We start from the raw sequence: 27,413 nt of genomic DNA, 5'->3' as shown, positions 1-27,413 counted from the left end.
CAGCCATTCACTCTTCCCTCACAGCATTCATACCTACTCATTATTTTGCATACATGAGAGAATTCCAATTCATTATCACCCTTCATCCTATTCAGGGACTGCTGCAACCTGGTGGGATATAGTTATTCAGTACTTAGAGCACCAGTGTGGAGAACACATACATTTACCGGTTTCAATGTAATGACTGGGGGAAACTTGGGATGCAGTGATTACAAGATGGTAGAGTTCAAGATCTTGTGTGGAAGACACAAAGTAATAAGTAGAATTGCTACCCCGGGCTTCAGGAGAGACAGCTTTGACTTCTTTGAAGACCTACTTGGAGGTATCCCATGGGCTAGTGTTGGAAGGTAAGGGGGCCCACGTGAGCTTGTTGGCGCTTACATACCTCTTCTTTCAAGCTCAATATCAGTGCATCCCTAAGTTTAAGAAATCAGGAAAAGTTGTCAAGAGGCCTGCATGGATGAGCAAGGAACTCATGGATACACTAAGAGGAAAGAAGAAGGTCTGCAGAATGTGGAAAAAGGGCCTGTCCACCTGGAAAGAATATAGTAATGTTGTCAGGGTTCGTACAGATACAATAAGGAAGGCTAAGACCCTCTTGGAATTCAACTTTGCAAAGGAGATAAAACATAACAAGAACATGGTTTTTTTGGTTTTGGTTTTTTTTTATATCAGCAGTAAAAGGAAGACTAAGAAAAACACTGGTTCCCTACTAAATGAGGTAGGTGCCTTGGTAACAGGAAGGATGCTGAGAAGGCAGAAATTTTGAATGCATTCTTTGTTTCAGTCTTCAATGCTAAGACTATCCCACAGGATTCCCAGACTTTGGAGAGTCTGGGTAAAAGAAGATTTCCCATTGGTTGAGGTGAATCTGGTCAGTAGCAAAAGGCAATGCACACAAATCCATGGGCCCTAATGTGCTGAGAGAACTAGCAGAGATGATTGCTGAAGCATTCTCTATCATCTTTGAAAGATTCCGACAAACAGGAGAGGTGCCTGAAGACTGGAGAATAGGCAGTGTCACTCCAGTCTTCAAAAAGCTCAAGAAAAAAGATCCAGGAAACTACAGGCCAATCGGTCTCACCTCTGTCCTTGGAAAGGTGATGGAACAACTTGTTCTGGATGCCATCTCCAAGTAATTGGAAGGATAGAAGCTTATCAGGAGTAGTCAACATGGATTCACAAAGGGGAAATCATGCTTGACCAATCTGGTAGCCCTCTGCAATGTCATCACAGACTGGGTGGATGGGAGGAGAGCAGTCCATGTTGTATACCTTTATTTCAGTGAGGCTTTTGACACCGTCTCCCATAACATCCTTGTTATGAAACTTAGAAAGTGTGGGATAGATGAATGGACAGTAAGGTGGATTGAGAACTGGCTGACTGGCAGAGCTCGGAGGGTCATAATCAGTAGTACAGAGTCTGGTTGGAGGCCTGCAACTAGTGGTGTTCCTCATGAGTTGGTGCTGGGTCCAGTCTAGTTCAACATTTTCATCCACGACTTGGATGGAGGGGTAGAGTCCACCCTCAGCAAATTTACTGACGATAAAAAGCTGGGAAGATTGGCTGACACACCTGAATGCTATGCTACCTTTCAATCCTGGACAAGTTGGAGAGTTGAACAGAGAGGAACCTAATGAGTTTCTACAAGAGCAAATGTAGAGTCTTTTACCTGGGGAGGAATAACCACATGCATCAGTACTGGTTAGGGGATGACCTGCTGGGGAGGAGCTCTGCAGAGAAGGACCTGGGGGTCCTATTAGACAACAGGTTGGCCATAAGCAAGTAGTATGCTTCTGCAACCAAGAAGACCAATGGTATCCTGGGGTACATTTAAAAAAAAAAAAAAGCATGGACAACATGCCTGGAGACCCTCTACTCTGTCCTGGTAAGGCCACATTTAAAATACTGTGTCCAGTTCCAGGCTCTCCACTTCAAAAAAGACAGGAATCTCCTAGGAGGAGTCCAGCAAATGGGCACAAAGATGTTTAAGGGCCTGGAACATTTCCCATATAAGGAAAGGCTGAGTAACCTGGGTCTCTTCAGCCTGGGGAAAAGAAGAATATGGGGGAGGATCTGATTGACATTTACAAGCATCTAAAGGGAGATGTGAAGCAAATGGATGAGGCCAGGCTCTTCTCAGTGGTGCACAGCAATAGGAAAAGAAGTAATGGCCTAGAACATAAGAAGTTCCATACTACCATGCAGAAGAACTTCTTTATGGTTAAGGGTGACAGAGTACTGGAACAGGTTGCACATAGAGATATTCAAGACCTGGTTGGATGTCTACCTGCGCAACCTATTGCAGGATACCTGCTTTAGCAGGCGGTTGGACTCAACCTCTTGAGGTCCCTTCCCACCCCTGCAATTATGTAATTCAGTACTTCAGTACTAGCAATCTTAGTATCTATTCATTTAAAATGGAAAGAAAAAGAAAAATAATTAAAACAAACAAACAAAAAAACTGATAAGCCAACTCTCACTTAACCCAACTTTTTTTTAAATAGCTAATGAAAACAGATAACTAAAGTACTTGGGGCATGAAGACAGGTGTACTGTAAATATCAATCTAGAAATAAAAAGGAAATCCCACATACTTAATTCTGGCAAATAGGAATACAAGGAAGGTAACCAAAACTTATGATTTGTGACACTTCCTAAGAAATTCTGAGAGACATATATGAACAAGAACCATCATATATATCTGCTTTTCCTACTAGCCAAAAACACAAAATCAGCTTCACAAGTGTCAGAAGCAGTGCTAATGTATATATTTCATGGTTGGAGAAACATGAAAATGTCTATCAATCAGCAATAGGAAGACAGGAGTGAGATAAAAATAACCACTGCCATGAATAGAGCTAAATATTACCCAAACTACAAGTATAGTATCTTTAAAAATTCTAATCTTTTCAAAAAATGATTAAAAATAATGAAAAATAAAGGAAGCTAATGTTCTGATTATGCAATATATCTGATTAAATTTCAGTGAAAACAAACAAACAAAAAAATCACCTTAAGGTTTTTTCATATTTATATGTAAATCCTTAATGAAATGAGTGTGAAAGACTATTTTCATTTAAAATTTTGGAATGCATTACAGTGATGATAAGTAGAAGATATACATGTGCATAATACATATATATACATATATGGGTGGTGCTGTATTCAGATGAATTCATACGAAAAAACAATGCATGTCTAAATCAGTCATCCTACCCTTTTCCCATGGGAACAGCTGAAACAAGAATACAATATAAATTATTGTTAACCGATGCACAGCTTCAAAACTAAACTGAACACTCCATATACCACAAGTATACTACAGTATTACTAAGAGAGACCTTTGTAAATTGAAATTGAGTAGTCAATTTCTTGTTGAACACACATGACTCCTGTGCACAGAGAATCCGTGTCTCATGATGACTGTTAACAGAGTCCTGCAAGTCCTGCAGAAATGCTGTTTTGCTCCATAAGCATCTACAGACAAACCAAGGTTCTGTCCACAAACTATGCTCATATGTGCTGTGCATGTGTATATGAACAGAGAAAAAAAAAAAAAGTTCATAATTTGTTTATAAACAGAAACAGAATGAGGCACATAACAATCCTACCTGTAAAGTGGGCTAAAAAACTATCTTTCCCAAAAAGAAAATCCTGGGATCTGGATATAAAAAAATTAAATCATCTGGAACAGAAGGATGAAGACAGAATGATAAAAGGTTTGAGGATTTTGTTTTGCTTTTTTAGGATGAATCTTAATTGTTCAAAAGAACTGAGATTAATGAAGAGCTCAAATTGTTAATATTGGCAGGATTTCTGTAGAGCCACTTCACTGACAGCTGTTGTACCTCTTTCAGCATTACCCTTGGCATTTCCTTCTTTACAACGTTACTACTGAATGTTTGAGGAGTACATCTTGTACGCATCTTGGAGACCTGCTTCAGTGAGCAACCACTGAGAGACCACAGAGGGAAGAAAGAGTTTTATCTGAAATGCAGAACTCTGAAAGTGGCTCCTCTACATAGAAAAGAGGGGGCAACCTGTGACAAGGTACACACAGGAGAACTGACAGGTCCTACAATCACATAAAACTTTGGGCAGCCAGATATACATATAAATTTAGAAGGAGTGATAAATGGAAATAAGAGAAGTGTAAGACTGTCAAGGTACAGTGGTTTTCTGAGAAATAAATGTCTTGATACACCAAAACGTGCAGGAAAAATAATTTCAACATCTCACTTCATTCCTGAAGGTATCTGAGTTCCAAGAAGTTCTAAATGTAACCTTATGTTCTATTTGGTTATTGTTACAACTAAAATGGTTTCTATTTTTAAAAACTGAAGGTTTTTAAAAGGTGCTTTCCCTTACTACTATGCTAGACAAAATGACACATGAAAAAAAACCCTCTGGCATAAAGGAAAGGCCTTGGGCACATTTTCTAAGAATGTATTAGTTGTGCCGCTGGCTGAGAAATGCATTCAGAAATCCAACCTGTTTCTGTACTGTGCAAGTGGAGTAAAGGGTTACAGGAAGAAAAGTAGGAGAAGGGAAAGAAAGATTAAAGACAAGATGCCAGGAAGACATGTTAAGGCATAGCAGTGATAAATGTGCAAGTCCTGTTCTGTATTTGCTGGGTACACACAAGAAGAACAGTGACAGTATCATTCAGCCTTCCTACCTGATGCTTAGTGTTCTGATTCAAAAGATCACCTCTGGGCAATAAGATGATGCATGACTTTATAATATACCCACACCAGTTTACACAGTTCGATATAGTTTAGGAATTTCAGGCTGAAGGTATGGAGAGTGAGCTTATTTAACTTATGCATTCATTCATCATATACTATGGGAAAGAAAAGCTATTTACCATGCTGCTACACTTGGTGTTCCAGCTGGAAAGACTATCTTGGTGAAAATGGGAAAAGAAACAAACTGGGAAGGAATGCTCACCAGTATCCAAAGATCTAGGTTCGCTACACTCCACAGAGGAGGGATCTTAAGAAAGAGAGCCCTCCCCAGTGGCAGTCAGCCCTTAAATGGGGTCTAAAAGGAGGCTCCAGGTTCCACCCCTTCCGTCACACAGGTGAATCACCTTCACCTGTGCTCCCATGGCTGACTCAGTCCTTTCCTTATGTGAGGACTGCATAGACACAAAGCAGCTTAGAGTTGTTTTGCATATGCTTTGATGTTTACTGCTAATGCAACGTTTTGCATCATCTTCATAACATAATGTTAAAATATATACTTCAGCAAGCATGAATTACATGCAGAATAAGTTTGCATTTTTTATCTTTAGTTCCAAAAATCAGAAAAGGCAGTGATTTTGATGAAGGCAAACTGTAGACTGGAAATTCAGTTTAGGGGTCTGGTTAAAAGAAAAAAATAACAACTGTAACAGCAACTGTAATTGACGCGTACTATATATAATGAGAGAACAGTGCAACAGTGGTTAGCAGAATATCTCGCCATTCTGATAACTCATAGTGTTCATTTCCAATGTGGAAATAAATTAATTATCCCAAAGCATCTTTCCAAGAAATCACAATTTACTATTTTCTTGGGCTTTCCTTGAGCCCATGGGGTGGCACCACAGTCAGGGCTACCACAGGCACAAGTAGGCCTCACACCTACAGCATCCCCAGAATAGTTCCCACCAGCCCAGCCCCCTCTGGCTCAAGCAGCATGGCCAACAGGGTGAAGGATGGCAGCAGAACACACTGCTCCCCTGGTACCTCAGCTCCCGGCACCTGTCAAATCAGGGCAACATAGCTGCCATCTCCTCTATGCACCAGCTTTTATCAAAAGTACCATCTATCTTACGCCAGCTGTATGTCCTATTTTCCCATGGGACAATTCATACTTTCCCTGCTTCTTCAAAATTACTTATATCATCAATGTCAAATCAGTCAAAATATATTATTATAATTAAGCCAAGTCACAACAAACAGGATTTAAAGTCCTTCCTAGGGAGATAACAGAAGAAAATATAAAATAAAAACAAAATTTTTTTTTTTTTTTTTTTTTTTTTTTTTAGTTTATAAGAACATTATCAGAACATATTTAATGCTGATCAGAGCAGGTAATCTCTAGGAGAAGACCATCTGGTCTAGTTATGGCTAGGAAGCCTTCTTCTATAACATGCTCCAAGTTTCATTAAGGTTCTTCTCTTCCAGACTCATGACTCTTGAGATGAAACAATGTCCATCTCTGTGATAACAAAAGCACAGAAGAGCTTAACAAGGCTGCAGAAAATAAAAGTATGATTCTCCTGGATGGCAATATTTTCTCAGCATGCCTGAAGCATCCTAGCCTGCCTGCTTCCCAAAGATGAACAGAGGCTCATAAAACATGAGCAGAAACTGGAACTAAGATAAAGGGGCTCTGTCAAGGATGAAACCTTTCATGCCTGTTCACTCCCTTTTTTACCCATTTTCATAGTTCCTACTAAGCATAAAATTTTACTGGTTGATTTGCTCGATTTTTCACTGTGAGCCAAAAAGAGCTGCTTAACATTCTTTGATAAGATGAAGCCTCTTCAGCGAGTTTCATTGCTCACTGTTTCACAGCTACATCTGTGAGAACAACACTTGAAACATTGCCATTTGCTGACGTACAAAGAATCATTCTGCAGCCATGATCACTTCCACAACTGCCAACGCTCAAACGGAAAAAAAAGGAAAAAAGGATGAAAAGAAAATTTTAAGTTAGAAGAAATGGGCACGCGAAGTAAAAACAGATTAAATAAAACCTAGGACAACATGAACACCAAAGAAAAAAATGGAAAAAAAATTAACTATGGGAGAGAAAAAAGGGAAAGAAAAAAAAAAGGATAAATTATTTTGACAGCATGCAAAATTAAGAGAAATATGGAAGTAAAGTATTTATAAAAATTATGTGTGCATAAAGATATAAGTGTATATATACTAGGCACTGATAATAACATTTCCCCAACTAGAGGATAACTGTAGGACTCAGAAAATGGTAACTCCGTAATAAAAGTAGCCTTTTATGTTCTGTAAAACAAACAAAAGACACGGTTAATGATAATGCAAGTACTCCAGGACATCTGAAACTGTTCAGAAATAATTGCACACTCACATAAGATGCCAGTTCTTAATGTAATGGTCAGAAGCAAGAACTATTGAAGAGTTTAGCGCTGACTGTGGGACTGTCATTTCCACTATAAAAGCAAATTCAGCTCATCCTCACTTCTTGCTCTACTGCTTTAGATGACATTTTTGTGGTCAATTACGGAAGTCCAATCCTCTTCCATCACGAGATCTATCAAGAATAAGCTTTATCTATCACTATGTGGAAATGGACCGGTAGGGATAACATGGACTACAAATTCCTTGACCTTGGGTGTCATTAAAATTGTTCTGAAGTGCTGTTTGTAATGGTCCACAGCGCAGAGCAGCACACCTGGCATCATATGCACAAAACAACATCTGCAGAGAAGGGCTAAATATTACTATTCCAGTTGAATAATTTAATGCCACTTAGAAGCATTGTTTTCTACATTAATTAATGCTCAGGAACTTGTAAGAGGAATAAGAGGAATCCTAGTAAATTCCTTCACTGGAGGAGAAGAAACAACCACAAGGCTTTTGATCAACCTTAATCTATTTTAGCACGGATGCTTAAAAATGACCAATGTCATCATTTCTCAGCCTGATCCTTACGTTTCATTTGTTTTATGCCCCAGGCTAGATTTCACTGAATGAATCCATTTTTTCCCAAAAAGATAATTACCCAGATCAACAAATTAATGTTCATTACAGTTAAGACAGAACAAAATGCTTGCTTTGTTTTCCTTTGAAAGAAAATAATTTCCTAATAACTGCAAGGAAAAGGATACAACTCTTAGTACAAGTTAATGCAGTTATAATTCAATCTAGTCCTAGCCATCGGCATAATTGCTAATATGTTCTACCCTCTTATTCATAAAGCTACCACGGGAAAAGATATCACAGCATATTATGCATTCCCTGTGGCATTCCTCTTGGCTTTAGACCCAATGAACTTAGCCTGTCTTTCTTCAGAGAGCTATACATTTATTAGACACACACAGCTCAGTATTTTCATTTGTGATATAAACTTGTCCAATTTGCTTCCCAAGTCTCAAGAAGTGATTTGTAATCCTTTAGTAAATGAAAGTTATTTTAGCATATACTAACAATTCTAACTTGCTTGCTTGCTGCCACCAGATAAAGCAAAATTACTATTTTTTCTACTTGTGTAGGAAGTACACAGGGTGTACTAAAGGAAGAAAATGCAAGAAATTGAAATTATACATTCAGCAAAACAGGTTACTCATATGTGAAAACAAAAAGGGAATGTAAATCCACCAGCATGTTTTAGTACTGCATGCTTTAAAATCTTCTTGCTTAGAACAAGATCTGTTGGTTTTCTTTTTAAAAAGTGGGTGTGCTTGGATCGTCTGAGCACTGACTGCTTTTTGTTTAGAATTAGCCCATAAGATTAGCAGTATATATGAAACATACAAAAAGATTGCAAGGAATTATACTCCTCAAACTTCACATTTTCTGCAACGTGTTCAATTCTTACACAGCATTCAAAAACCCAAGAAAAATTATATTTTGGTGTTTCTCTTCTTTGCAAGGTTTAAGAAAACCTTCTGAAGCACAGGCCATACTAACATATCTGGTTTTGTACTTCCAAATATTCTTGTGCAAACATTTTGCAGCATTCCCAAATCTGATGCTCTAAAAGGGTCTCAGCTTTCCAAGAATACGTATATGTGGGCACAACTATTCTAAAGTAGCACAATTCTTCTAGTATTTATCAAAGTGAAATTTTAATATTTACAGATTTACATTCAGCCAGACAGGCACATTTTACCCCTTCCAGTTGTATAGAAAGCAATAGAGAACATGAAGCCAATTTATAAATTGCACCATTTTTACCATCAGTGGGAAGCCTTTCCCTTAGCTCTAGTGGTAAATTGTTTAATAGTGTTTAAAAATGCAAATCAACCCTGAATCCTACATTTAATTTTCAAGAGCACTGCATGAATACCGGAGGATCTCAATAGCTCTAGGAACAATCTCTCTCCCCAAAAATAGGACCAATAAACTTTATCATTTTGCCCGAAGTTCTCTGTAGTGGCTCAGGCACCACAAGAAACAGTAAAGCTCAAAGTGCAAAAATTTCTATTTCTTATCTGTAAGCAAAAAATTCCACTGTACAATTCTGTCTGTCACTAACTCAAGAACGAAACAGTGCACAGTGAGCTTTCTCTCTGTGAAAGTGAAAAATGGTAGCTATTCTTACAAAGAGTGGAAATCTGGCATGGGAGAGAACCATGTCAATCAGAGAAAGAGAGAATGTAACAAAGGTTATAATTTTAATCACAAATAGGGGTTCTGGAAGTTTATCACCGCGTATTTGTATCAGTTTTAAGACTCTCCTGTGCCTTTGAATGTTTTGTTGGACAGGTCTAATATAAAGCTTCTACTGCTTTAATCTTTTTAATGGCATGATAATGAGCTATGGAGCCCAGAATTATGTGGCAAAAGGTTTTTAGCCTTTTATCCAACCACTTTCTTTGCAAAACGCCTACTGCCACTGATCACAGAACCTCTTAGCCCATTTGCTGAATGCTAGAATAATTTCCCCAGACTCCTAGCCATAACTTAAAAAGCAATCAGCTAAATTAATGGAAGCCTGCATCTCATATCCCCAACTACACTAATAAAATGCTTTCCCAATTGTATCACAATTACCAATTTAGACACAAAGCTTTAACTAGGACCCATAATACATTTTCTATAAATACACAACTGTTTTATTCTATGAAATACAACATAGCATAAAGAAAAAAAAAAAACAAACAGAGTAACAAAAAACAAAAGGACATGTCAGTGTAGTCATCATTATTTCTTGATTGCCTTTGAAAATGAAGTTTCTGGTTTTGTGCTGCCTGTATACGCCCACAAAGGTCAAGTCTGAGAACATACCTATATGTCTAAACAACTCCAAAAACAGTGATTTGTTTGCACTCTCTTCCCAGTGTTCAGCTTCAGCAAATTTGGCCATAGAAGCAATAAAAGTACTTCAAGGTTTTATGCAAACACATAACTGGCTGAGATAGAGAATCCATTACTAATCCTATTGTCAATTAGCTCATCCTCCAGGGATGTGAGCTTTTATTCTTGATACATAACAACTTACCACCTCAAAATAAAGTGAAGACAAATGAAAACATTGCTTGCAGAATGAGTAACTGCTGTGGAAGAACTGAGATACAACAGTGATGGGACCACAGAGCTACTCACCTAAACGTAATACAGGTGAGACCAACATGGATTATCCCATTTAAATAGAAAACATCACACAATTCACAAAGCTATGCTATCATACTGTACTGAAACAGTAACTTTTTAATAACCAGAGTACAGAGCTAAAGGTGAGGCAGTGTGAATATCAACTATAGTGGTAGACTCGGGATAACAACTCCACTGTGGGAGAAGCAACAGTGCTAAAATCTTGGCAGACACTGTATGCAAGGATGGCAAATGGTAAGTTGCAAGTTGTTTAATATCTCACATCAGTGACTAATGTACTTGCTGGCTGGTTTCCACTGCAAACCAGTCAACAGGATCGCAATTGCCAGCTCCTCTCCCTGTTTTAAGGAGATGACTCCTATGCTGCTACTACAGCATTACTTATGCAGTGTCACTGACATCTACACACTCATGCCCAGTACATTATAAGCCTTGCCAAAACATGAATACTTAGTGAGATGGTGCAGTCATCCTAGCCTCATTCTGTTTCTTATCAAAGCATCTGATTCTCATAAACAACTTCATTTCTGTAAACTAGTAACAAGCCCTCAAAACGTGATGCACCAGCAGGAGAAAAAAAAACAAAACAAAAAACAAAACAAAAAAAAAAAAAACCAAAACAAACAAAAAAAAAAAACAAAAAAAAAAAAAAAAAACCACTCCACCTAAAGCTGTAGTTATCAGTAAGGCAGAAATTCAGGAGTTCACACTGCATGAGGGTGCATGATCTGGTAGTCTGTGTTGGCCAACACAGAAGCCAGAGACCTGGGCATGCAGAAGTCTGCCTGAAAAGAGGCTGAAGCCAGTGTTAGTAGTACATTTTACAGCACTGCCAGCTGGCTTCACACTAGGCTACCTCTTCATTTCTACTCAAATTCCCTGATACTTCAGTTTTAATTATTTCCTAAAACAGGAAAAATGTGACATCACATCAAATCCATTTGCAACATAGCATGAAAAAAATTGTCACAACTCTCACAGTACAAGAAGCAGCACAGTTTACTATTCCAAATTTTTAAACACAAACAAATTGTAATTTATTTGGGGAACTTATAGCTCTCTAAATAAAGAAGTCCACCTTTTCTTTTTACAGTACTGTAACAGAAAACTAATAAAATTACTTAGCAGTTGAGGCTCCACTGACAGACAAAAAGATTGAAAACAGATTTCTTAAATTGCTTATTATAGTAAATGAATCCTAAGACCTCCAAACATTCTTCCTTACAGAGAATCAATTAAGACAGAGACTGGAAAATGAACAAAGATGGCTTAGTATCAAATTTATGTCAAGTAGTTTTAGACAAGTTCATTTCAAATGCACCTACGAGTCAATTTATTTCACAGCTTCAGATAACATTATTTCAGAAGATACATCAGAGAAACAAAGTATCTTAAGTATACAGAAATCTGCTACTAGATTATACCGGATATTGAAACGCAAAACGTGTGCAAGTCTGGGGCACATTAAAAAGAGCGTGGCCAGCAGGTCAAGGGAGGTGATCCTCCCCCTCTACTCTGCCCTGGTAAGGCCTCATCTGGAGTACTGTGTCCAGTTCTGGGCTCCCCAGCACAAAAAAGACAGGGATCTCTTGGAAAGAGTCCAGCAAAGGGCCACAAAGATGGTGAAGGGCCTGGAGCATCTCCCCTGTGAAGAAAGGCTAAGTGAACTGGGTCTGTTTAGCCTTGAGAAAAGATGACTGAGAGGGGACCTGATCCAGGTCTACAAATATCTAAGGTGTGGGGGGCGGAGTGGCGAGGCTGGACTTTTTTCAGCAGTGTGTGGAGACAGGACAAGGGGAAATGGCCAGAAACTGGAGCACAGGAAGTTCCGCACCAATGTGCGCAAGAACTTCTTTACGGTGAGGGTGACGGAGCACTGGAACAGGCTGCCCAGGGGGTTGTGGAGTCTCCTTCTCTGGAGATATTCAAGACCCGCCTGGACGCCTACTTGTGTGACTTGTGTACGGAACCTGCTTGGCAGAGGGGTTGGACTCGATGATCTCTGGAGGTCCCTTCCAACCCCTACAATTCTGTGATTCTGTGAAGTCAATACCTACCACATTACATGCCTCCCCTGTCTCTTAACTGATTGAAATAACCCTTTACGTAACCATTCCTTAATGAAATCTCCAAGTATCTACCCATGTGCTCACAAAGTATGAATTTAAGCTAAATGGGATAAATGAACCAAAAGAAATGTCAGCAACTTGCTCAAGCGTATGCAGTGATCACAGAAAATCTTATTCAGAAGTTTGTTTCCTGTTGAGATATTGCTCCACTCGATAGGCTTGATATTGCAAAACTGAAATATCAATGTTTAAATTAAAACAGCTTACAGTTTTCAAACTCATTGAAACTTCAGCAACAAAAAAAATATTACACAAAAAACAGTTTGGGGTAAAAACATCAACAAATTATAGATCAGACAATTCACTCAAAAACCATAACAGGATAATTTTACTATTAGTTGTTCAGATAGCTCCCAATTAGCCCCAAAATCCTACTCACTAACCCACCTCCAAGCCTAGGTTCTCTTCAGTTAAAAATCTTTCACCACTCCTTTCTTGTACTAGTACATTCATTTTGCATGTTATTTCAGGGCAACCAAATTTTACCAGGGCAGGAGCTGATGCACAACATACCAAGATCCACATCTCTGTTTCAGGTATCAAGACTGCAAAGATGTAGAGTTCGGGGAGACAAGAGTAACATTTCCTTTCACTCCTTCACTGTTTATTTTTTAATTCACTATAGTGAAGAGTGTGTATAACAGGTCATTTTTGTTGCTCAAACAGTTTGTTTTTAAGTCCTTTTGCTGTATTTGAAAACTAAACTCAATTTCCTGTCTCTGAACCAGTGGAAATGGGTTTAAGTCCAAGAAATTTAACATTAACCACTGTCACAACTGCCACCAAATGCTGAAGAGTCATCCATTAAAAAAAAAAAAAAAAAAAAAAACACCAGGGAAGTTTTATCAAGCTGGAAGTAAATTTCTAGGTAATCTGTCCTTGTCTGTTATGTACTGCCTCAAGGCAGATGTCTAGAAATATTCACTTCAAGCAGCCTCCAGAATTTCATTAAATGAATGGGATTAACTGTAAATTAAATATGCAAGTATCAGTATTAAAACAAGAAATATTATCTTCATGCTCTATGTTGGGATGTTTTAATACTAAAGAGCATATGTTAGGTAGATTCTATCATTACAGTAAGAGGAGAAAAACAACAAGGAACAAAATTTCAGTCGCTCAAAAACAAGACTCTGAGATCTCACTGAGTTATATTGAACTATTCAAAATGATCCACTGAACAAAATTTCTCATTTGGGCTAGAAATCAGTTCCAGGTGAAAGTTAAGTTACTTGACAATTGAAGGTTATAAAAGTAGACATGCAAGTTTTAAGTAGGACATTTTTACTTTCATTTGAGACAAAAATATGTTTTATGGAAATTTCAAGGGAAGAAGAGGCAACTAAGATGGTAGGGGATGGGTGGCAGCAATGAAAATCTTAGTAAGATGCTGAATACAGAACTTAATGAACAGCTTTACTAAACAAAACCGTTGAAAATAGAGCAGTTCAACTTGATGTGAGGAAGGAGAACCACAAGAGGCATGAGAAGAACAGAGTTAATGTAGTCAGAATAGCTAGCTTGGAAGTTGACCCTCAGCAATGACTGAATAGGCTTGAATACACTACATGAAAAAAATCAACTGAGAATCAATGCCAGCACTTGCACAGTACTATGCACATTATCTAAGAGAAGCCACAAAAACATCCAGTTAAAGTAATGTGGCCATTGCCGAGATCAAAAACGGGTTTAGTACAGATTTCCAAATCCCAGTACTACCTGGATTGATAAAGGTACTCAGTATATCACATTTAACACAGACACATAGATGTATATCTATTACAAATGCATGTATGCACACACATTAGAAACATACAGGCAAATCATAATATAAATATTGAAAAAAAAATATTATTCTTCAATTAAGGATCATCTTCAAAAAAAACTAAACATGAGCTGCACTCAAATTATTAATGTTGTCATCCCTTTGAGAAAAAAAATTGGCTGAAAAGCAGAAATTCAACATCCTGACAGCTTTAGAGTAGCATATATAAAATTTAAGGCAGTTATTCTGTGCATAGATTCATCTTTAACTCATCACAGAAACAAACATTATGTCTCTAGTTTTAAGGACAAGTTGCCAACAGTCTTTTTAACTAAAGTTGCTTTCACTTCTATCATGATGGCACCTTGTACCTCATTAAAAGATGTGCCATCTGTGCTCACTGTTTTTCATGTGAACAATAAAGAAACATTCTCCTCTTCAAGCATTTAGTATTTCTTCTTCAAATTAATTTTATACCACTGTTATAATCCTAATATTGCTGTTATAGGATTTTTACACTGAAGATAAACTAACTCTCAGAAATATTCAAGACTGTTCTCCTGTAAGCAGCTACTACCAACCAAGAAGAGAGTCAGAAAGAATCGCCTGCTTACTAACTGCAAACATGGGAGCTGAAGGTTCGTTAGAATACAACATCTAACAAGGACGGTAACTGCAGAATCAAAGTGGCTTGAGTTGGAAGGCACCTTATGAATCATAAAGCTCCAACCTCCTACTGCAGGCAGGGCTGCCACCCACCAGATCCGGCTGCCCAGGGTCCCATCCAACCTGGCTGTGAACACCTCCATGAACAGGGCATCCACAGCTTCTAGAGGCAGCTTGTGCCAGAGCCTCACCACTCTCTGGTAAGAAGAAACACGGCATCAATCATGATTGTGTGAAAAAACAGAACTGTATGTGGCCCAGTGCTCCCTGCAAGGCAACAAGAGGGTTTTTGCTACAAGCAACTATCTGCAGCACTTTCACTGACACCTAAGAGGAAATACCGTATCTTCGTAAATAACAAGGATGTCACTACAGAAATCTCTGGTATGCATCATCTACTTTCTTTTAACAGGAGCTCCCCAGCAAAGCCCCAGACAGCAGGTGGCTACTCAGATGGAAGGAACTGCCAGATAAATCGCTTCACACTTCAGAAGCTGCCTAATACATATCCGTAAATCAAAGACTTCTCAGAATGATGAAGACTGAGCTTGCTGTAGAAGAATATCCTCTCAGTGGCTGAGGAAGACAGAAGTGACTCAGTCACAAGTCATGCCTGCCATGCTCTGACAAAACATCTGCATTCTCCTTCTAAGCAAGTGAATGAAGGCTGAGATGAAAATTATCCCAAGAATTTCTGTATATACAGAGCGACGTACGGTCTCTTTACAGAAACTACAGAGCCATCTGATTAGGAGAAGCAGCATCCTTTAATTTACATATCTGCTGAATGTAGAGCAACAAGTTTACCGCTTAAAAATGCCTTTATATTTCATAACTCATAACAGCCTTCATTTTCATCAAATAAGGAGGCTGTTTCCTGGAGCCCAGACTCAGGCATAAGAGCTAATTCTGTCTCTTTTCATTTCTTGACTCTACTAGAGAACGCTGCACAAATAATGCAATATACACGGATTAAAAATAAGAATCGTTATTTACTTAAAATATGAATTTTCACAGTCTGGGAAGTAGAATCATAAGAAACCACCAAAAGAAAAAAGCGTTACTGGAGCTGAGAGGAAGACAAATATTTGGTCAGTTGCCTATTCACGATCAGTTCACACTAAAAAGATATCACTAGAGACAACGTCATATGGCATTACTATGAGTATTTAAATAGATCCAGAGATTGCAGGCCAAGAGTTTTAATTTATCCTGAGATATTGAGGTACAGGAATAGTAGTGGGACAAATAAGAAGGAAACTGCCCCTTCCAACTTCTTAGCTTTATTCAGTACATTATGGAGTGACTTCTCTGCATATTAGTGATAAGAACCTAGCTATGCCAGATCCCTTATTCAGCCTACAGCTGTGCTGATCGATGATTTCACCTGCAGTAATTATAAGTTATTTTTTCACTGATTTTTTTGCTTTTCTTTATCTTACAATTTTAAACAATACATCGCCCTGGCATCATCTGGATGCAGACTCTACAACAGCCCACATCCTAAATCAAAGGATGCACAGATAGGCGCTATTAGTATATTGAGTTATTCCCAGTGTACAGCATCTTGCATGTGTGCTCCCTGCATTTGTTTGCGTAGTCAAAAACACACACAAAGATCAAACACTGCCCCTAACTTGCATCCTGAAAGTGCCATAGCACTGTGTATAAACCCTTTGTGGAAGAGACCATAATTTTGTTGACTAACATTTCTCTGTGGTATTTAAAAGCATACTTTCCATTGTTTCTCATATTTTTAAAATAAAAGAGTGTATTCCAGTCAGATAACTTAAAAAACATCTTCTAAGTAAAAGACTACTTACATAATTGTACCACCTTCTTAAATTAACAAAATGCTTTTCTGAATAAACAGATGGTTGTTTGGGACAAACACAGGGTTAACACATAAATATAGATTACTACAGCAAGTACATATTTTAAAGGAGTAGCTTTTCCTGCAGTAGCATCTTCAGCTATTTACATGCTGTAAAAACTGCAAAAAATAACAGCTACTGTAACTGCAAAACTTAAAAGTACAGTATGGTTTTGGGTGTTTTTCTTTTTTTTTTTTTTTGCTCTTTAAATGCCTGTAGAGAAATTAAATACTTAGAAAGATATAAAATATTTTTCACCATCCAGAGAAAATAGTTCTGCTGACATAAAACGAAAAATATATGTTAATCTTGTGCATCACTTTATGATTGGAGTAATATTAACACCTGATCCACCAAAGCAGCCTTCTCATCTACAGTGTCAAAAGTAGAAGTAGTATTTAAAGAGCCCGCAATCATAATTTCACACTTCTACAGTTGCCTTTAGAGGTGGTTCCAGCCATTTGTTCCAGTCATGCATGCTAAATAAGAAGGTGCCTAGACAATTTTTTTTTGAAGAAAATCAGAATTGTGAAATGTGATCCTTAACCCTGCGTAGTCCCAATAAACTATTGTAGAGTCTATCATAAAAATAGGCACATGCCTAAAGCCCAGTTTACCTTGAGCCAGATACACACGTATATAAATGTACAACAGGGCAAAAAGGAAAAGAAATTCTGATGATTTCTATGTCTCTCCTACTATGAAACAACCTCAGGGCCTTACAAATCTTCATTTTGCTCCTAGTGCATGATGAGGTCAATCTCAGACAGCCTTAAGAATCAGAGCATCCCAACTACATCCTCAAATGGACCCACAGGAGCTAAGAATGCAACTGAATTCCTGCAAATGAGATCCTGCTTTAAATATGGGGAACTCATGGGATTTTCAGAGAACAGTGGCACAGCTACAGTTTCCTAGACATTTCTGAGATGGACAGAGAATACGCTTCCAAAAAACCTCCTCCACATGAGTAGCAGGTCCATATTTCAAGGACAGATTTCAATTACTGAACAAGTGCAATCACGGGAAACACGACTTTCCCCTCAAGAGCCCCAGCAGCAGCTCTCTCATCAAACATCTTGCTTCTGTTCTTACAAGTCTTTGTTTGCGTTGTATAAAAACCTCAGCTTTTCTCCTTTTCCTCTTTTCAAGGGTCACATATATCTTCTCTCCATCACAACATAAAGAATTGAAACAGTACGCCTACTGCATTTTTCTCCATCTTTCTTACAGTCAGCTTAGATATTTACTACTCCAGTTACTGACAGTCTGGGGCTTACAGTCTTGTGGCCACTGAAGAACTGTACAGAAGGCTTACTGCTGCATACACGTGGTGGTCAGTCCTACTATGCAGTAGTTGATAGGGAAAGTGTTTTGTCATTTTAGACTCCTGTGAATAAAAGGTGAAAAATAAAAAGGGAAAAAAAAACAATGCATAGTGAAAAGCACGTACCCTTAAATGCCCGCTATCATTCCTATCATGATAATGAACAACTACGTGGCAGCTTGCTAGCCCATTAAAACACTTAGAATGACAACCACTCTATCTGCTGAATAGTCATTACTAATGCCCTGTGTAAAATCAGAAGTCATTACAAGTTTCTGCTGCATTTGGGTAAACATTCTGTTTATGTACAGAAATGCTATACTTGAATTGTTTCCCTTAAGAAAGAAGTAGGGGAAATAAGTATATAGATTTTTTTAGGATTTTAGCATTGAAATTTGGAGAATACCTCCTAGCTCTACCACTGATGTCACCATAGTATGGACAACTAGGGTAATTCCCATTAAAGACATCATTTCTCCCTGCATGAACATTTATAACCTCTAAGGTCAGTAGCTGTATTGCACCTCATTCTCCTAAGAAACCACATATAGATACACTCACCTGCATAAAAGGGTAAGTTCCTGACTACGATTTCCTATGACAACAAGTTACTATACCTTACCCCTTCTGTACTACAGGGCATACGCTGAGCCTGTGGGTATTTCTCATGCAGCACTTCACACCAGGTCTTAAACTTTCCCTATCATTTGTTTCTAGGAAACAAACCTGATTCTTCTCTGCTATATTTTTTTTTTCTTTAGGAAAGGCAACCATCACATTTCTTCGTAACGTTTAAGAATATCAACAACTTCTACTAATGAACACCAGACAAGGACATCAACAGGCACTCCTAGTAGGAGCTGTACCAAGCTGCAACTTCCCCAAACTTATTTTCACAGACCTAAGAGCTTCTCAGCTGCTTGTCCAGACCACTCCAGTCACAACATCTACCTACACAGAATCAGACTGTCTTGAAACCACTGGATTCATGAGGCTGAAATAATCAACTAATAAAAAATGTTGTATGAGCTCCTATTTCACCCCAGAAGTACTCTGCTGCCCCAATAACCTGACAGCAGCTGAATGCCACATGGCCATTCACTCACTGCCCCAAAGTGGGACGGGAGAGAGAATTGGAAACAAAACAGAACTGGCAGGCTGAAACAAAAACTATTTACAAAGCCAAGAGTAAAACGGAAACAAAAATGCAATAATATAACCAGAAGGACTCACCGCATGGACCAGCACAGCACCCCAAGCAACAATCCAGCTCTGTCCCACTCTTCGCAGCTTCACACCCCTCCACGCAGTGCCTCATGGCACAGAACACCACCAGCCTCATTCCAGCACCTGTGCCAACCCCGCCTCACCCCTGCTCCTGCCATCATGGTTGCAGCTGTGCCACAGGGCGGCCCGGCCCCAGGCAGGCTCCTATCACTCAGCAAGACCAGCGCTTCAGCCTGCTCTTAACGGTGTCTCAGCTGAAACCAGGACATATCCATATCCTGTAGATTCTTCCAAACACCTCAGGCGCCAGCTCTGGCAGCTGAGGGACTGGAGAGCAGGTCTTTGCCAGATGGACTTTTACGGAACAGAATGTTCTCCCACTCCACTGGCTATTCCATCTCACTAGATCAGATTCCCTTTAAAAAAGTATTCAGGGATGGGATCCTCTGATACTTAAACCATTTCCTGAGTTTACTATCACCCCCATTATTGTCAATCAGGAATCTGAGGACTCTGCATACAGAATCACAGAATGGCCTGGGTTGGAAGGGACCTCAAGGATCATGAATCTTCAACCCCCCCACCACAGGCAGGGCCACCAACCTCCACATATAATTCTAGACCAGGCTGCTCAGGGCCCCATCCAACCTGGCCTTGAACACCTCCAGGGACGGGGCATCCACAACCTCTCTAGCATACATATTTCCAACTGACAGACCTCTTCCATAACTAAACCTATCTGCCATTCTCCATGTCAGTATCTTGCTGTACAGAATTTCCCATCTTATTTATGGTAAAAGCAACAGTTGTACATCAATTATTTTAAGATTATGACCTTTGGTACATTAGCAGCTTTCTCTAGAGAATGCAGAAGCAACAGAACAAGGCTGGACGAGGAAGCATATTTAGTTCCCACAAATCTGATGTAATAAGGTGTACAGTGTCATGGTCCCTCCTCCAAAACTCATTTTTAAGGTATTCCAACTATACCCTTAAGTCATTATTTCCTTAGGGAGGGGGAGATGGGAAGGAGTGGGGCAGGACAGAATAGTTCAGAATGAAACCTGAAAATAAACTTAAAAGAGAAGTAATCTCAAAATAAAATAAAATAAAATAAAATAAAATAAAATAAATAAAATAAAATAAAATAAAATAAAATAAAATAAAATAAAATAAAAAATCTGTATACAATGTACAAATTTTAGAGAAATAAGATTCCCAACTACTTTGTGTAGATGCTGGATTATGTCTTTGGAATTTCCCAAAGAGAACCAATCCCCAGCATTTCTTGTTTTTCCATTCCCCAAAAAGCTTTTCCAAAAAAAAATAAAACATGTCTTTGCTGAAGTTAGACAACTGCAGCTAATTGTGAAGAGCCATTATAAAAGTCAAAATAAAATCAGATTTCAAAGAGAAAAGGCCCTGGGAGCAATCCTGTAAACACACATTACACAAAGAATAACATATAAATATTAATAAACAGTTGTACATAAATACACAGAAGCAAAGCACAAAATTCTACAGAATCTTGGACTTGAGAAAAAAATGAACTGGATGCAAACTATACTACATGAGGTGAACAAGTAATGCAGCACATTAACCATGAAATTCTAATTCCAGGAAAAAAAAATATTGTAACTGCATTATGAAGATGTTAAAAAAAAATTAAGAGGTACATGAAAGAGCATGTTGTGTATAAGCACCGTAATAAATGGGAATACCTAATCACCACTAACAACTGGATTTCTCCATTAATCAAAGGATGCAGTGAATGCAGTCTCAGAAAAATAAACCTTTCCCTGGGGGGGAAGAAAAAAAAAACAAACACAACAGCACAAGAAAATCTTGCAAAAAATACAGCTATATAAATGGTGTTGGGAACATTATAGTAATACAACACAAAGAATGTATAATCAATGATCAGTGAGATCAGCATCCTCTCAGGAGAGAAAGCTATTGAATATAGTAAAAATGGAAGTTGCTTCATAGAACAGATTAATAACATGAAATTTAGATAAACTTAATTAAGACATCCCAAGCAAATAGACTAGACAACCTCCTAATTACTTAAAACAGTAACTTGTGAAAAGAAGCATGTTACAAGCCTTTACTGCAGATGCTTAAGAATCAACTAGCTGAAAGACTAATGGCATGGTGTATTTGTGTATTCAATTATTAAGGAATGCTTTTCCTAATTTCAGTGATTAAAAGAAAAAATGAAAGATGATAATCTTCAGGTGCTATCATATTTCAATTTACATTTTCTATATATTTTGCTTAGAAATGTCTACCAGTAAGCTTTTTCAAGAGAAAAGAAAAATATCAAATATATGTATATATATACACATATATTTTGTGTACATTACTGTATTTTACTGAGACATTGCTTCAGCAGAAAAGGCAGAGCAGTAGTTATTTTTGCACTTATATTAACAGAGATGTTTAGTTTGCCAGCAGGGGAACCCTGCTACTAACTGTACCCCTGACAGCAGCCAATCATGCCATATTCATAAGTGCATTAACCACTCCAGTTTCTTGGAACTACAGCACCACTTCACTTTTAAATCCATTCCTCCTCATTATTAAAGCCTAAGACTGAATTTGAAAAGAGTTCACTATATATTACCCTCTGTGTTCATGAAGTTGTTTCATAAAAAAAGAAAAATAAAGAATTAGAATTCCACACTCCAGTTTTTAAAACTTGTAGTCCTGACGCTGATTGCTATTCATAAATCTATCCCCAGTGAAGAGCTCTGTGCATGCACTGGTGTGTATTTTACTACATGACAACAAGTGCTCTGCATTGATCGACTCTCTACATATTGCCTCATAAATGTTTGCCACTTAATAACTGGTTAAAACAGGTATACAAAGAGCTGTTTGTGAATTCTGCCGCATTTAGGGACATTCAGCTGTGATATCAACTGATAATGCATACAGGCAGACAGCTGTGTGTGATGAAATCTAGAGCTGCAAGACAAACGTAGGGACATTGATTTTCGCAGCCTTTTTCACTCAAAAAAAAATCTGATTAATGTACATCAGTTCTCAAAGTCTGTTCATAATATATATGAAATGATAAGAGAGAGAGAGAAGAGATGCAAACATAATTCTAATTGCTTTACTTCTTTAGAGGTCAAAAGCAAGCCAAGAAAATCAATCTCCATTTGTGTAGCAGAAGCTGAAACATACAGTTCATTATTCACAACTATTAAAATAGTCAATCAAAACATTTTACCATGTAGATGACTAGAAAAAGCTATCTCATATTTTTGAATGATGATATATTTCAAAACAGCAAAGCATTTCACAAAAAGAATTTCAGAAACAATTATGCAATTAAGAATCCATATTTTTATAGGAAGGCAAGTTATAATGACTATATGATGGAAGAATATCAAACTCTGATAACAGTTCCAAGAATGCAGCATAATTCCTGTTGAAATCACTGAGCATTTTACACTAAGTTCAATAAAAAAATATCAAAAAAATATTTATACTAAAGAAAGAATCAGAGGGCAGGACAAGATCCTATCATTTGTACAGGAGGATTTGAATGTCTCTTTAATCTCTTACAGAAAAAGAAACAGATGTTGCCTACGACATTCCCATTCTTACTTTTCATCAGATCTTGCAAGGAACATTCAAACCTAAGAACAAGTAGCAAAAACATCATAGCAAATAAATAAATAAATAAGAAGAAAAAAAAAAGAAAATAAATAAACAAATAAATAAATCCAGTAATTTTGAGATTAGATCTAGATTATTACTACCCACAGAATTGTCAATTGACAGCAATCAGTTCAGTACATGGTGATTCAAATTGTAAGCTCCTTCACAGCCCTAACCTCATCCACATCTCACACAAGAATTTCAGTAAAATATACTCTGCAAGCACCAGTGTCAGAGATGAGCTCTACTTCAGGTCTTGTTCCAACCTGGGAAGATCCAAATCCATTTGAAGGCAAAAATATTTACTTTAATAAATTGAAGAGAGAAAGTCTGCAAGAAAAAATCCAGTTCTTAGCTCCTGCTCCTCTAGATTCATTACACATCTCTGTGCCACCACTTCTGGCCAGCTTCAGCTAATTACTGAAGATAAAGCTCACAACTGCAAATGACAGCGACAACTATATCAGAAGTGCACAATGAAGGAAAGCTTTGTTCCATATTACATAGCTCCTCTTCTTCATAATGAGTAGGGATATCACTTACTACATCAGTCTCTGAAGATGGACAGATGTTTCCCTTTAGAAAATGGCTATATGTGCAAATTTCACTAACAGTGCCTCCACTGCATTCCCTGGTGCAGTCTAGAACAGTATATTTGAGGTATAATCTATTCTTTTTTTCTTAATGCATGCTTTGTCTTTCTCTCCTTTCTCTGATCTGCAACAGGAATACAGAAAAATCAGGTTAGCCTCAATGGCAAAAAGGCTTTCGGACTCCCCCAGTTGCAGCAGGTAAAACTCAAGGTAATACAGAAGGTCAGCTGCGTAGTCATGCTGAGCCAATGTCACAGCAGCCTGTCAGAGGAACATGTTGATGCAGCAGAATTAAATTGGGATTCAACCCACCCACATTCAGTTCTCATGCTGCAAACCTGAACTGAAAGCACAGCCATGAGAAGGGCCATGAAAGACTGCATGCTAAACCCATCTGACACTTATTTTTTGCTACAACTCCTTACCTTTTTAACAATGCATGCAAGCAAAGCTGGCAACGACTACTGGTAAGGAATACTGGCAATGTTTGTGGTGGCTTAGGCACAAGAACCAGTGCTAAGTTACAAGCATGAAAAAATGGTGCTTATCTGAGAAATTCAGAGTGAAGAACTCAGAACAGACTACAGTTGTTATATATATATATATATATATATATATATATATATATATATATATATATATTTGATTTAAGACTAATTGAAATAACATACTCATCTGGGTTGGACTGACAAGCAAAACCTTACTGAACTGTTGATAATGTTTAATTTTGCTTACAGGGCTTTCTGTCAGTTGATGCAAGTTATGCCTGACAAGCCAAACAGCACATCTGAGCAAATACAGGAAAAACAAAATAATAATCAGGAAAGAAATGTAATATCTTACCCTGAAATCTCTGAATCAAGTCAATACCTTCTCTATTAAAAGGATTTGCATAGTATTAAAATAAAAATGCCTGCCATAAAGTTGAACGCGCTTTACTTTGGAAATCTCTAATTGAAAAAGGTACAAGCAAACTGTGATACAGCACATTAGAGAGAATGCTTGAATAGCTTTACAGTAAATGGTACAACAGACATTCTCTAGCTTTTAAAATTAAGAACTACACATAATTGAAACTGAACTATAAGTATGTGGAAAAGTTTCAAATCAAAGATAAAGAAAATATCTGAAGATAAAGGGTTTTGATCAGTATCTTAGAAGTCATTGCTTTGTAATTTTATCCTTAAAGACCTTGTGTCCTACCTTCCCCCTTTCAAGTTCCTAACAGAAAAAGAAAGGTTTCTTTTTTCTACTAGATTCTGTGAAAACTTGGTTCTTTGGCCATGTAACAGAATAATAATTTCTCTGTAAATGAATGTCCAGGGCAGCATGTTCTTTAATTCAGTGACGAGGACCTTCGTTAGATTATCTCATAGCTATTGGACAAGATACTGCAAAAGCCAAATGATACATCATTAAATTATGTTTTTTTTTTCTCTTGAGGCAGAGAGTGAGTATAGTGTTTGATTAATTTGAAGAACTAAAAAGAAAATAAAAGCTCTGTAATTTGTATCAGAAGTGACAGAGCTGACACTATTTTTAAAACCCATTTATTTATGGAATCAACTAGAAGCGGTTAATTATATTAATTGTGTAAATCACCACTGTAGTACATAGCCCAAATTAATTCAGATCAGTGCATGCTTCACTGTTTTATGATCTCCCTTGCACATGCTTAGTGAAAGCCTGCCACTCTGCAACAGAGGAAGGAATTGCTGCAACAAAACCAGAGGTGCACTTTGTTAAAAATTGTACTTTGTTGATATGACACAGAAGCTGTTTAAAGTAATAGATTGATTCGTGTCCCATAATCTTTCAGTAGTTATTCTAATTGTGTTTCACAGTACCTTCAGGCAGTCAAAAATACAAACCACAGGAAAGCTCTCCTGAAATTGCACTGAAACAAATGAGATTCCCCTCTGCCTGCTTACCCACAGGGAGCTCCATCCACTGTTACAGGAAAGGCTTACTTTATCTTTTTACTATAAACTTGAGTGAGTTACATGTCAACAGTACTGGCAAGTCAACAGCTTTTAATCCAGTTAGCATTGCATCTATGTAAAAACATCTGCTGTAGTCCATTAGAAGATCTGCTCCTGTAAGCAAATCAATGTGCCTTAACCTGAAGAGCTCTGAGATTGCCCCCAAACATCTTTTGATAGAGGTCTCCCTGATTAGAAAAAGAAATATCCCAACTCCTCAGATGTTCACACATGATGACATTTCTGCATGAGCTTCCAAGACTGTAACTTATACTTTCATCCCTGTAAGTGAGCTATTTCCCCGAGCCTGTTCACTCACCATGCCCAGTGCCTCTGCCGTGCTCAACTTGGCGCTGCCAGAGCTCTTAGTGAAGTGTCAGAGCTGAACTATAAATCTGTGTAACTGCTTTTATTCTGTGATGCTCCCATGTTCGAACAGAACGTACATCAAGGTCACTGTACAGTTTTCAGGCTCAGAAAGAAGATGCTAAGGAAATCAATACCAGCAAACTTAATTAAACACAGTCTGAAGTTCTGTGTGCTCCCAAATTGGCATACGAAACATCTCTCTAGACCCTGCATTTCAGAGGCAGGTGCTTTGTAGATAGGGGAATGCAGGCTGTTAGCTTATACACTATCTGTGCTGAACGGTGAACAGGAGGGTTCATCCTCTGCAGCGTGACAGGTCTGTTCAGAGCTCTTTGAGGTTTCAGCAGTAGATTATATACTCATGGGCCTGCTCCTGAGAAGTTCCCCCAGGAGCAGAATCAGCCCCCTGCCTGCTGCTCGTGTCCTGCATCCTGAACATGCAACAGTCAACTTTCTGTTTCATGGCATTGCCAAGTACAACAATAGGTAGCCACGGGTGAAAGCAAGCAAACAAACAAGACCGAGTAAACCATACCCCACAGCAAAAGCACCTCAGAGGAAATCCCCAGGTAGGACACCAGAAAGTTAAAGGCATCAGAATCAAAACTCCAGCTTCACTAGCTTAATCCCTGACAGGGTCTGAAATGCTCGTACGCAGCCTGCCGCTGCCAGAAAGCAATTGAGAGTCTCCTACAATAGTGACAGCCCAGCACAAAGAAAAATACATTTCACACCGATTCCTGTAAGTCACCATTTGTTGCAGCTACACGCGGGCACTCCGCACGCAGTTCTCCCTCAGTGCCGCTGTGCAGCGCGTACCGTTGGGATGCGGGACCGCGCTCTCCTGCAGCCCAACCCAGCCCGCACCTACCCGCCGGGAGACAGAACTCCAAACCCGGCGCAGGCAACCAACAGCTGCAAGAAGAAGTCACTCGAGATGCAGGAAAAAGCCAGGAAAAATAAATAAATAAATAAAATAAAAACATAAAAGAAAGAAAAGGAGCGCTTACTTGCCTGTACACGACCGCCGGGCGACCTCCTCTCAGCTGGTGAAACGGGGTGCCGCCGCTCGTCCTCCTCGGACCGCTCCGTGCTATTTCCAAAATATTTCCCCCGGGCGCCCGCACATCTCCGGGCTCACTCGGAGCGCGCAGAGAGCCCGTCCGCCGCGCCCCCGAGCTCGGTGCCCATGGTGCCAGCCGCAGCCCCGGCAACTCGCGCCCCTTCCCTCCGGCGCTCCCTCGGGGGCTAACACGGCATCGCACCGAGCTGCCGCCGCCGGCTCCAACTCCGCCGCCGCGCCGAGGGGCAACGAGGGGCTCCCCGCGCCCTTCCCGGAGACGAAGCGGGGGCGCCGGGCGGGGGAGTGCGGGGAGGCAGCGCCGCCCCTCCGCGGCGGCGAGCGGCCAGGCGAGGCGAGGCGAGGAGAGGAGAGGCGAGGCGGCGCGCCGCCGCCACCGCGGCCGCAGCCCGCCGCGGCGATGCCGGCCCCGCCCGGG

The 27,413-nt window shown here is 39.0% G+C and overlaps 1 protein-coding gene across 7 annotated transcripts in view; it reads right to left on the bottom strand.

Annotated features, from left to right (window-relative positions):
- The window catches only part of SNTG1 (syntrophin gamma 1), a 332,486-nt gene extending 305,425 nt beyond the window's left edge, over nucleotides 1-27,061 (bottom strand). For 4 of the 7 annotated variants that reach the window (XM_090137577.1, XM_031612876.2, XM_090137575.1 and 1 more), the window contains exon 1: nucleotides 26,929-27,061. The gene's annotated coding sequence lies outside the window, so the exon portion shown is untranslated. Of the gene's footprint in view, nucleotides 1-19,304; nucleotides 20,301-26,924 lie in introns of those variants that run through there. The other 3 variants (XM_090137578.1, XM_090137572.1, XM_090137573.1) reach the window with 2 other exon arrangements.
- Between the last annotated feature and the right edge of the window lie 352 nt (nucleotides 27,062-27,413).

The sequence above is a fragment of the Phasianus colchicus genome, chromosome 3 (assembly GCF_987193195.1).
Source record: "Phasianus colchicus chromosome 3, bPhaCol1.hap1.1, whole genome shotgun sequence".
NCBI lineage: Eukaryota > Metazoa > Chordata > Aves > Galliformes > Phasianidae > Phasianus > Phasianus colchicus.
The sequence above is the reverse complement of the archived record's forward strand: the minus strand, read 5'-3'. Positions and strand labels throughout refer to the sequence as shown.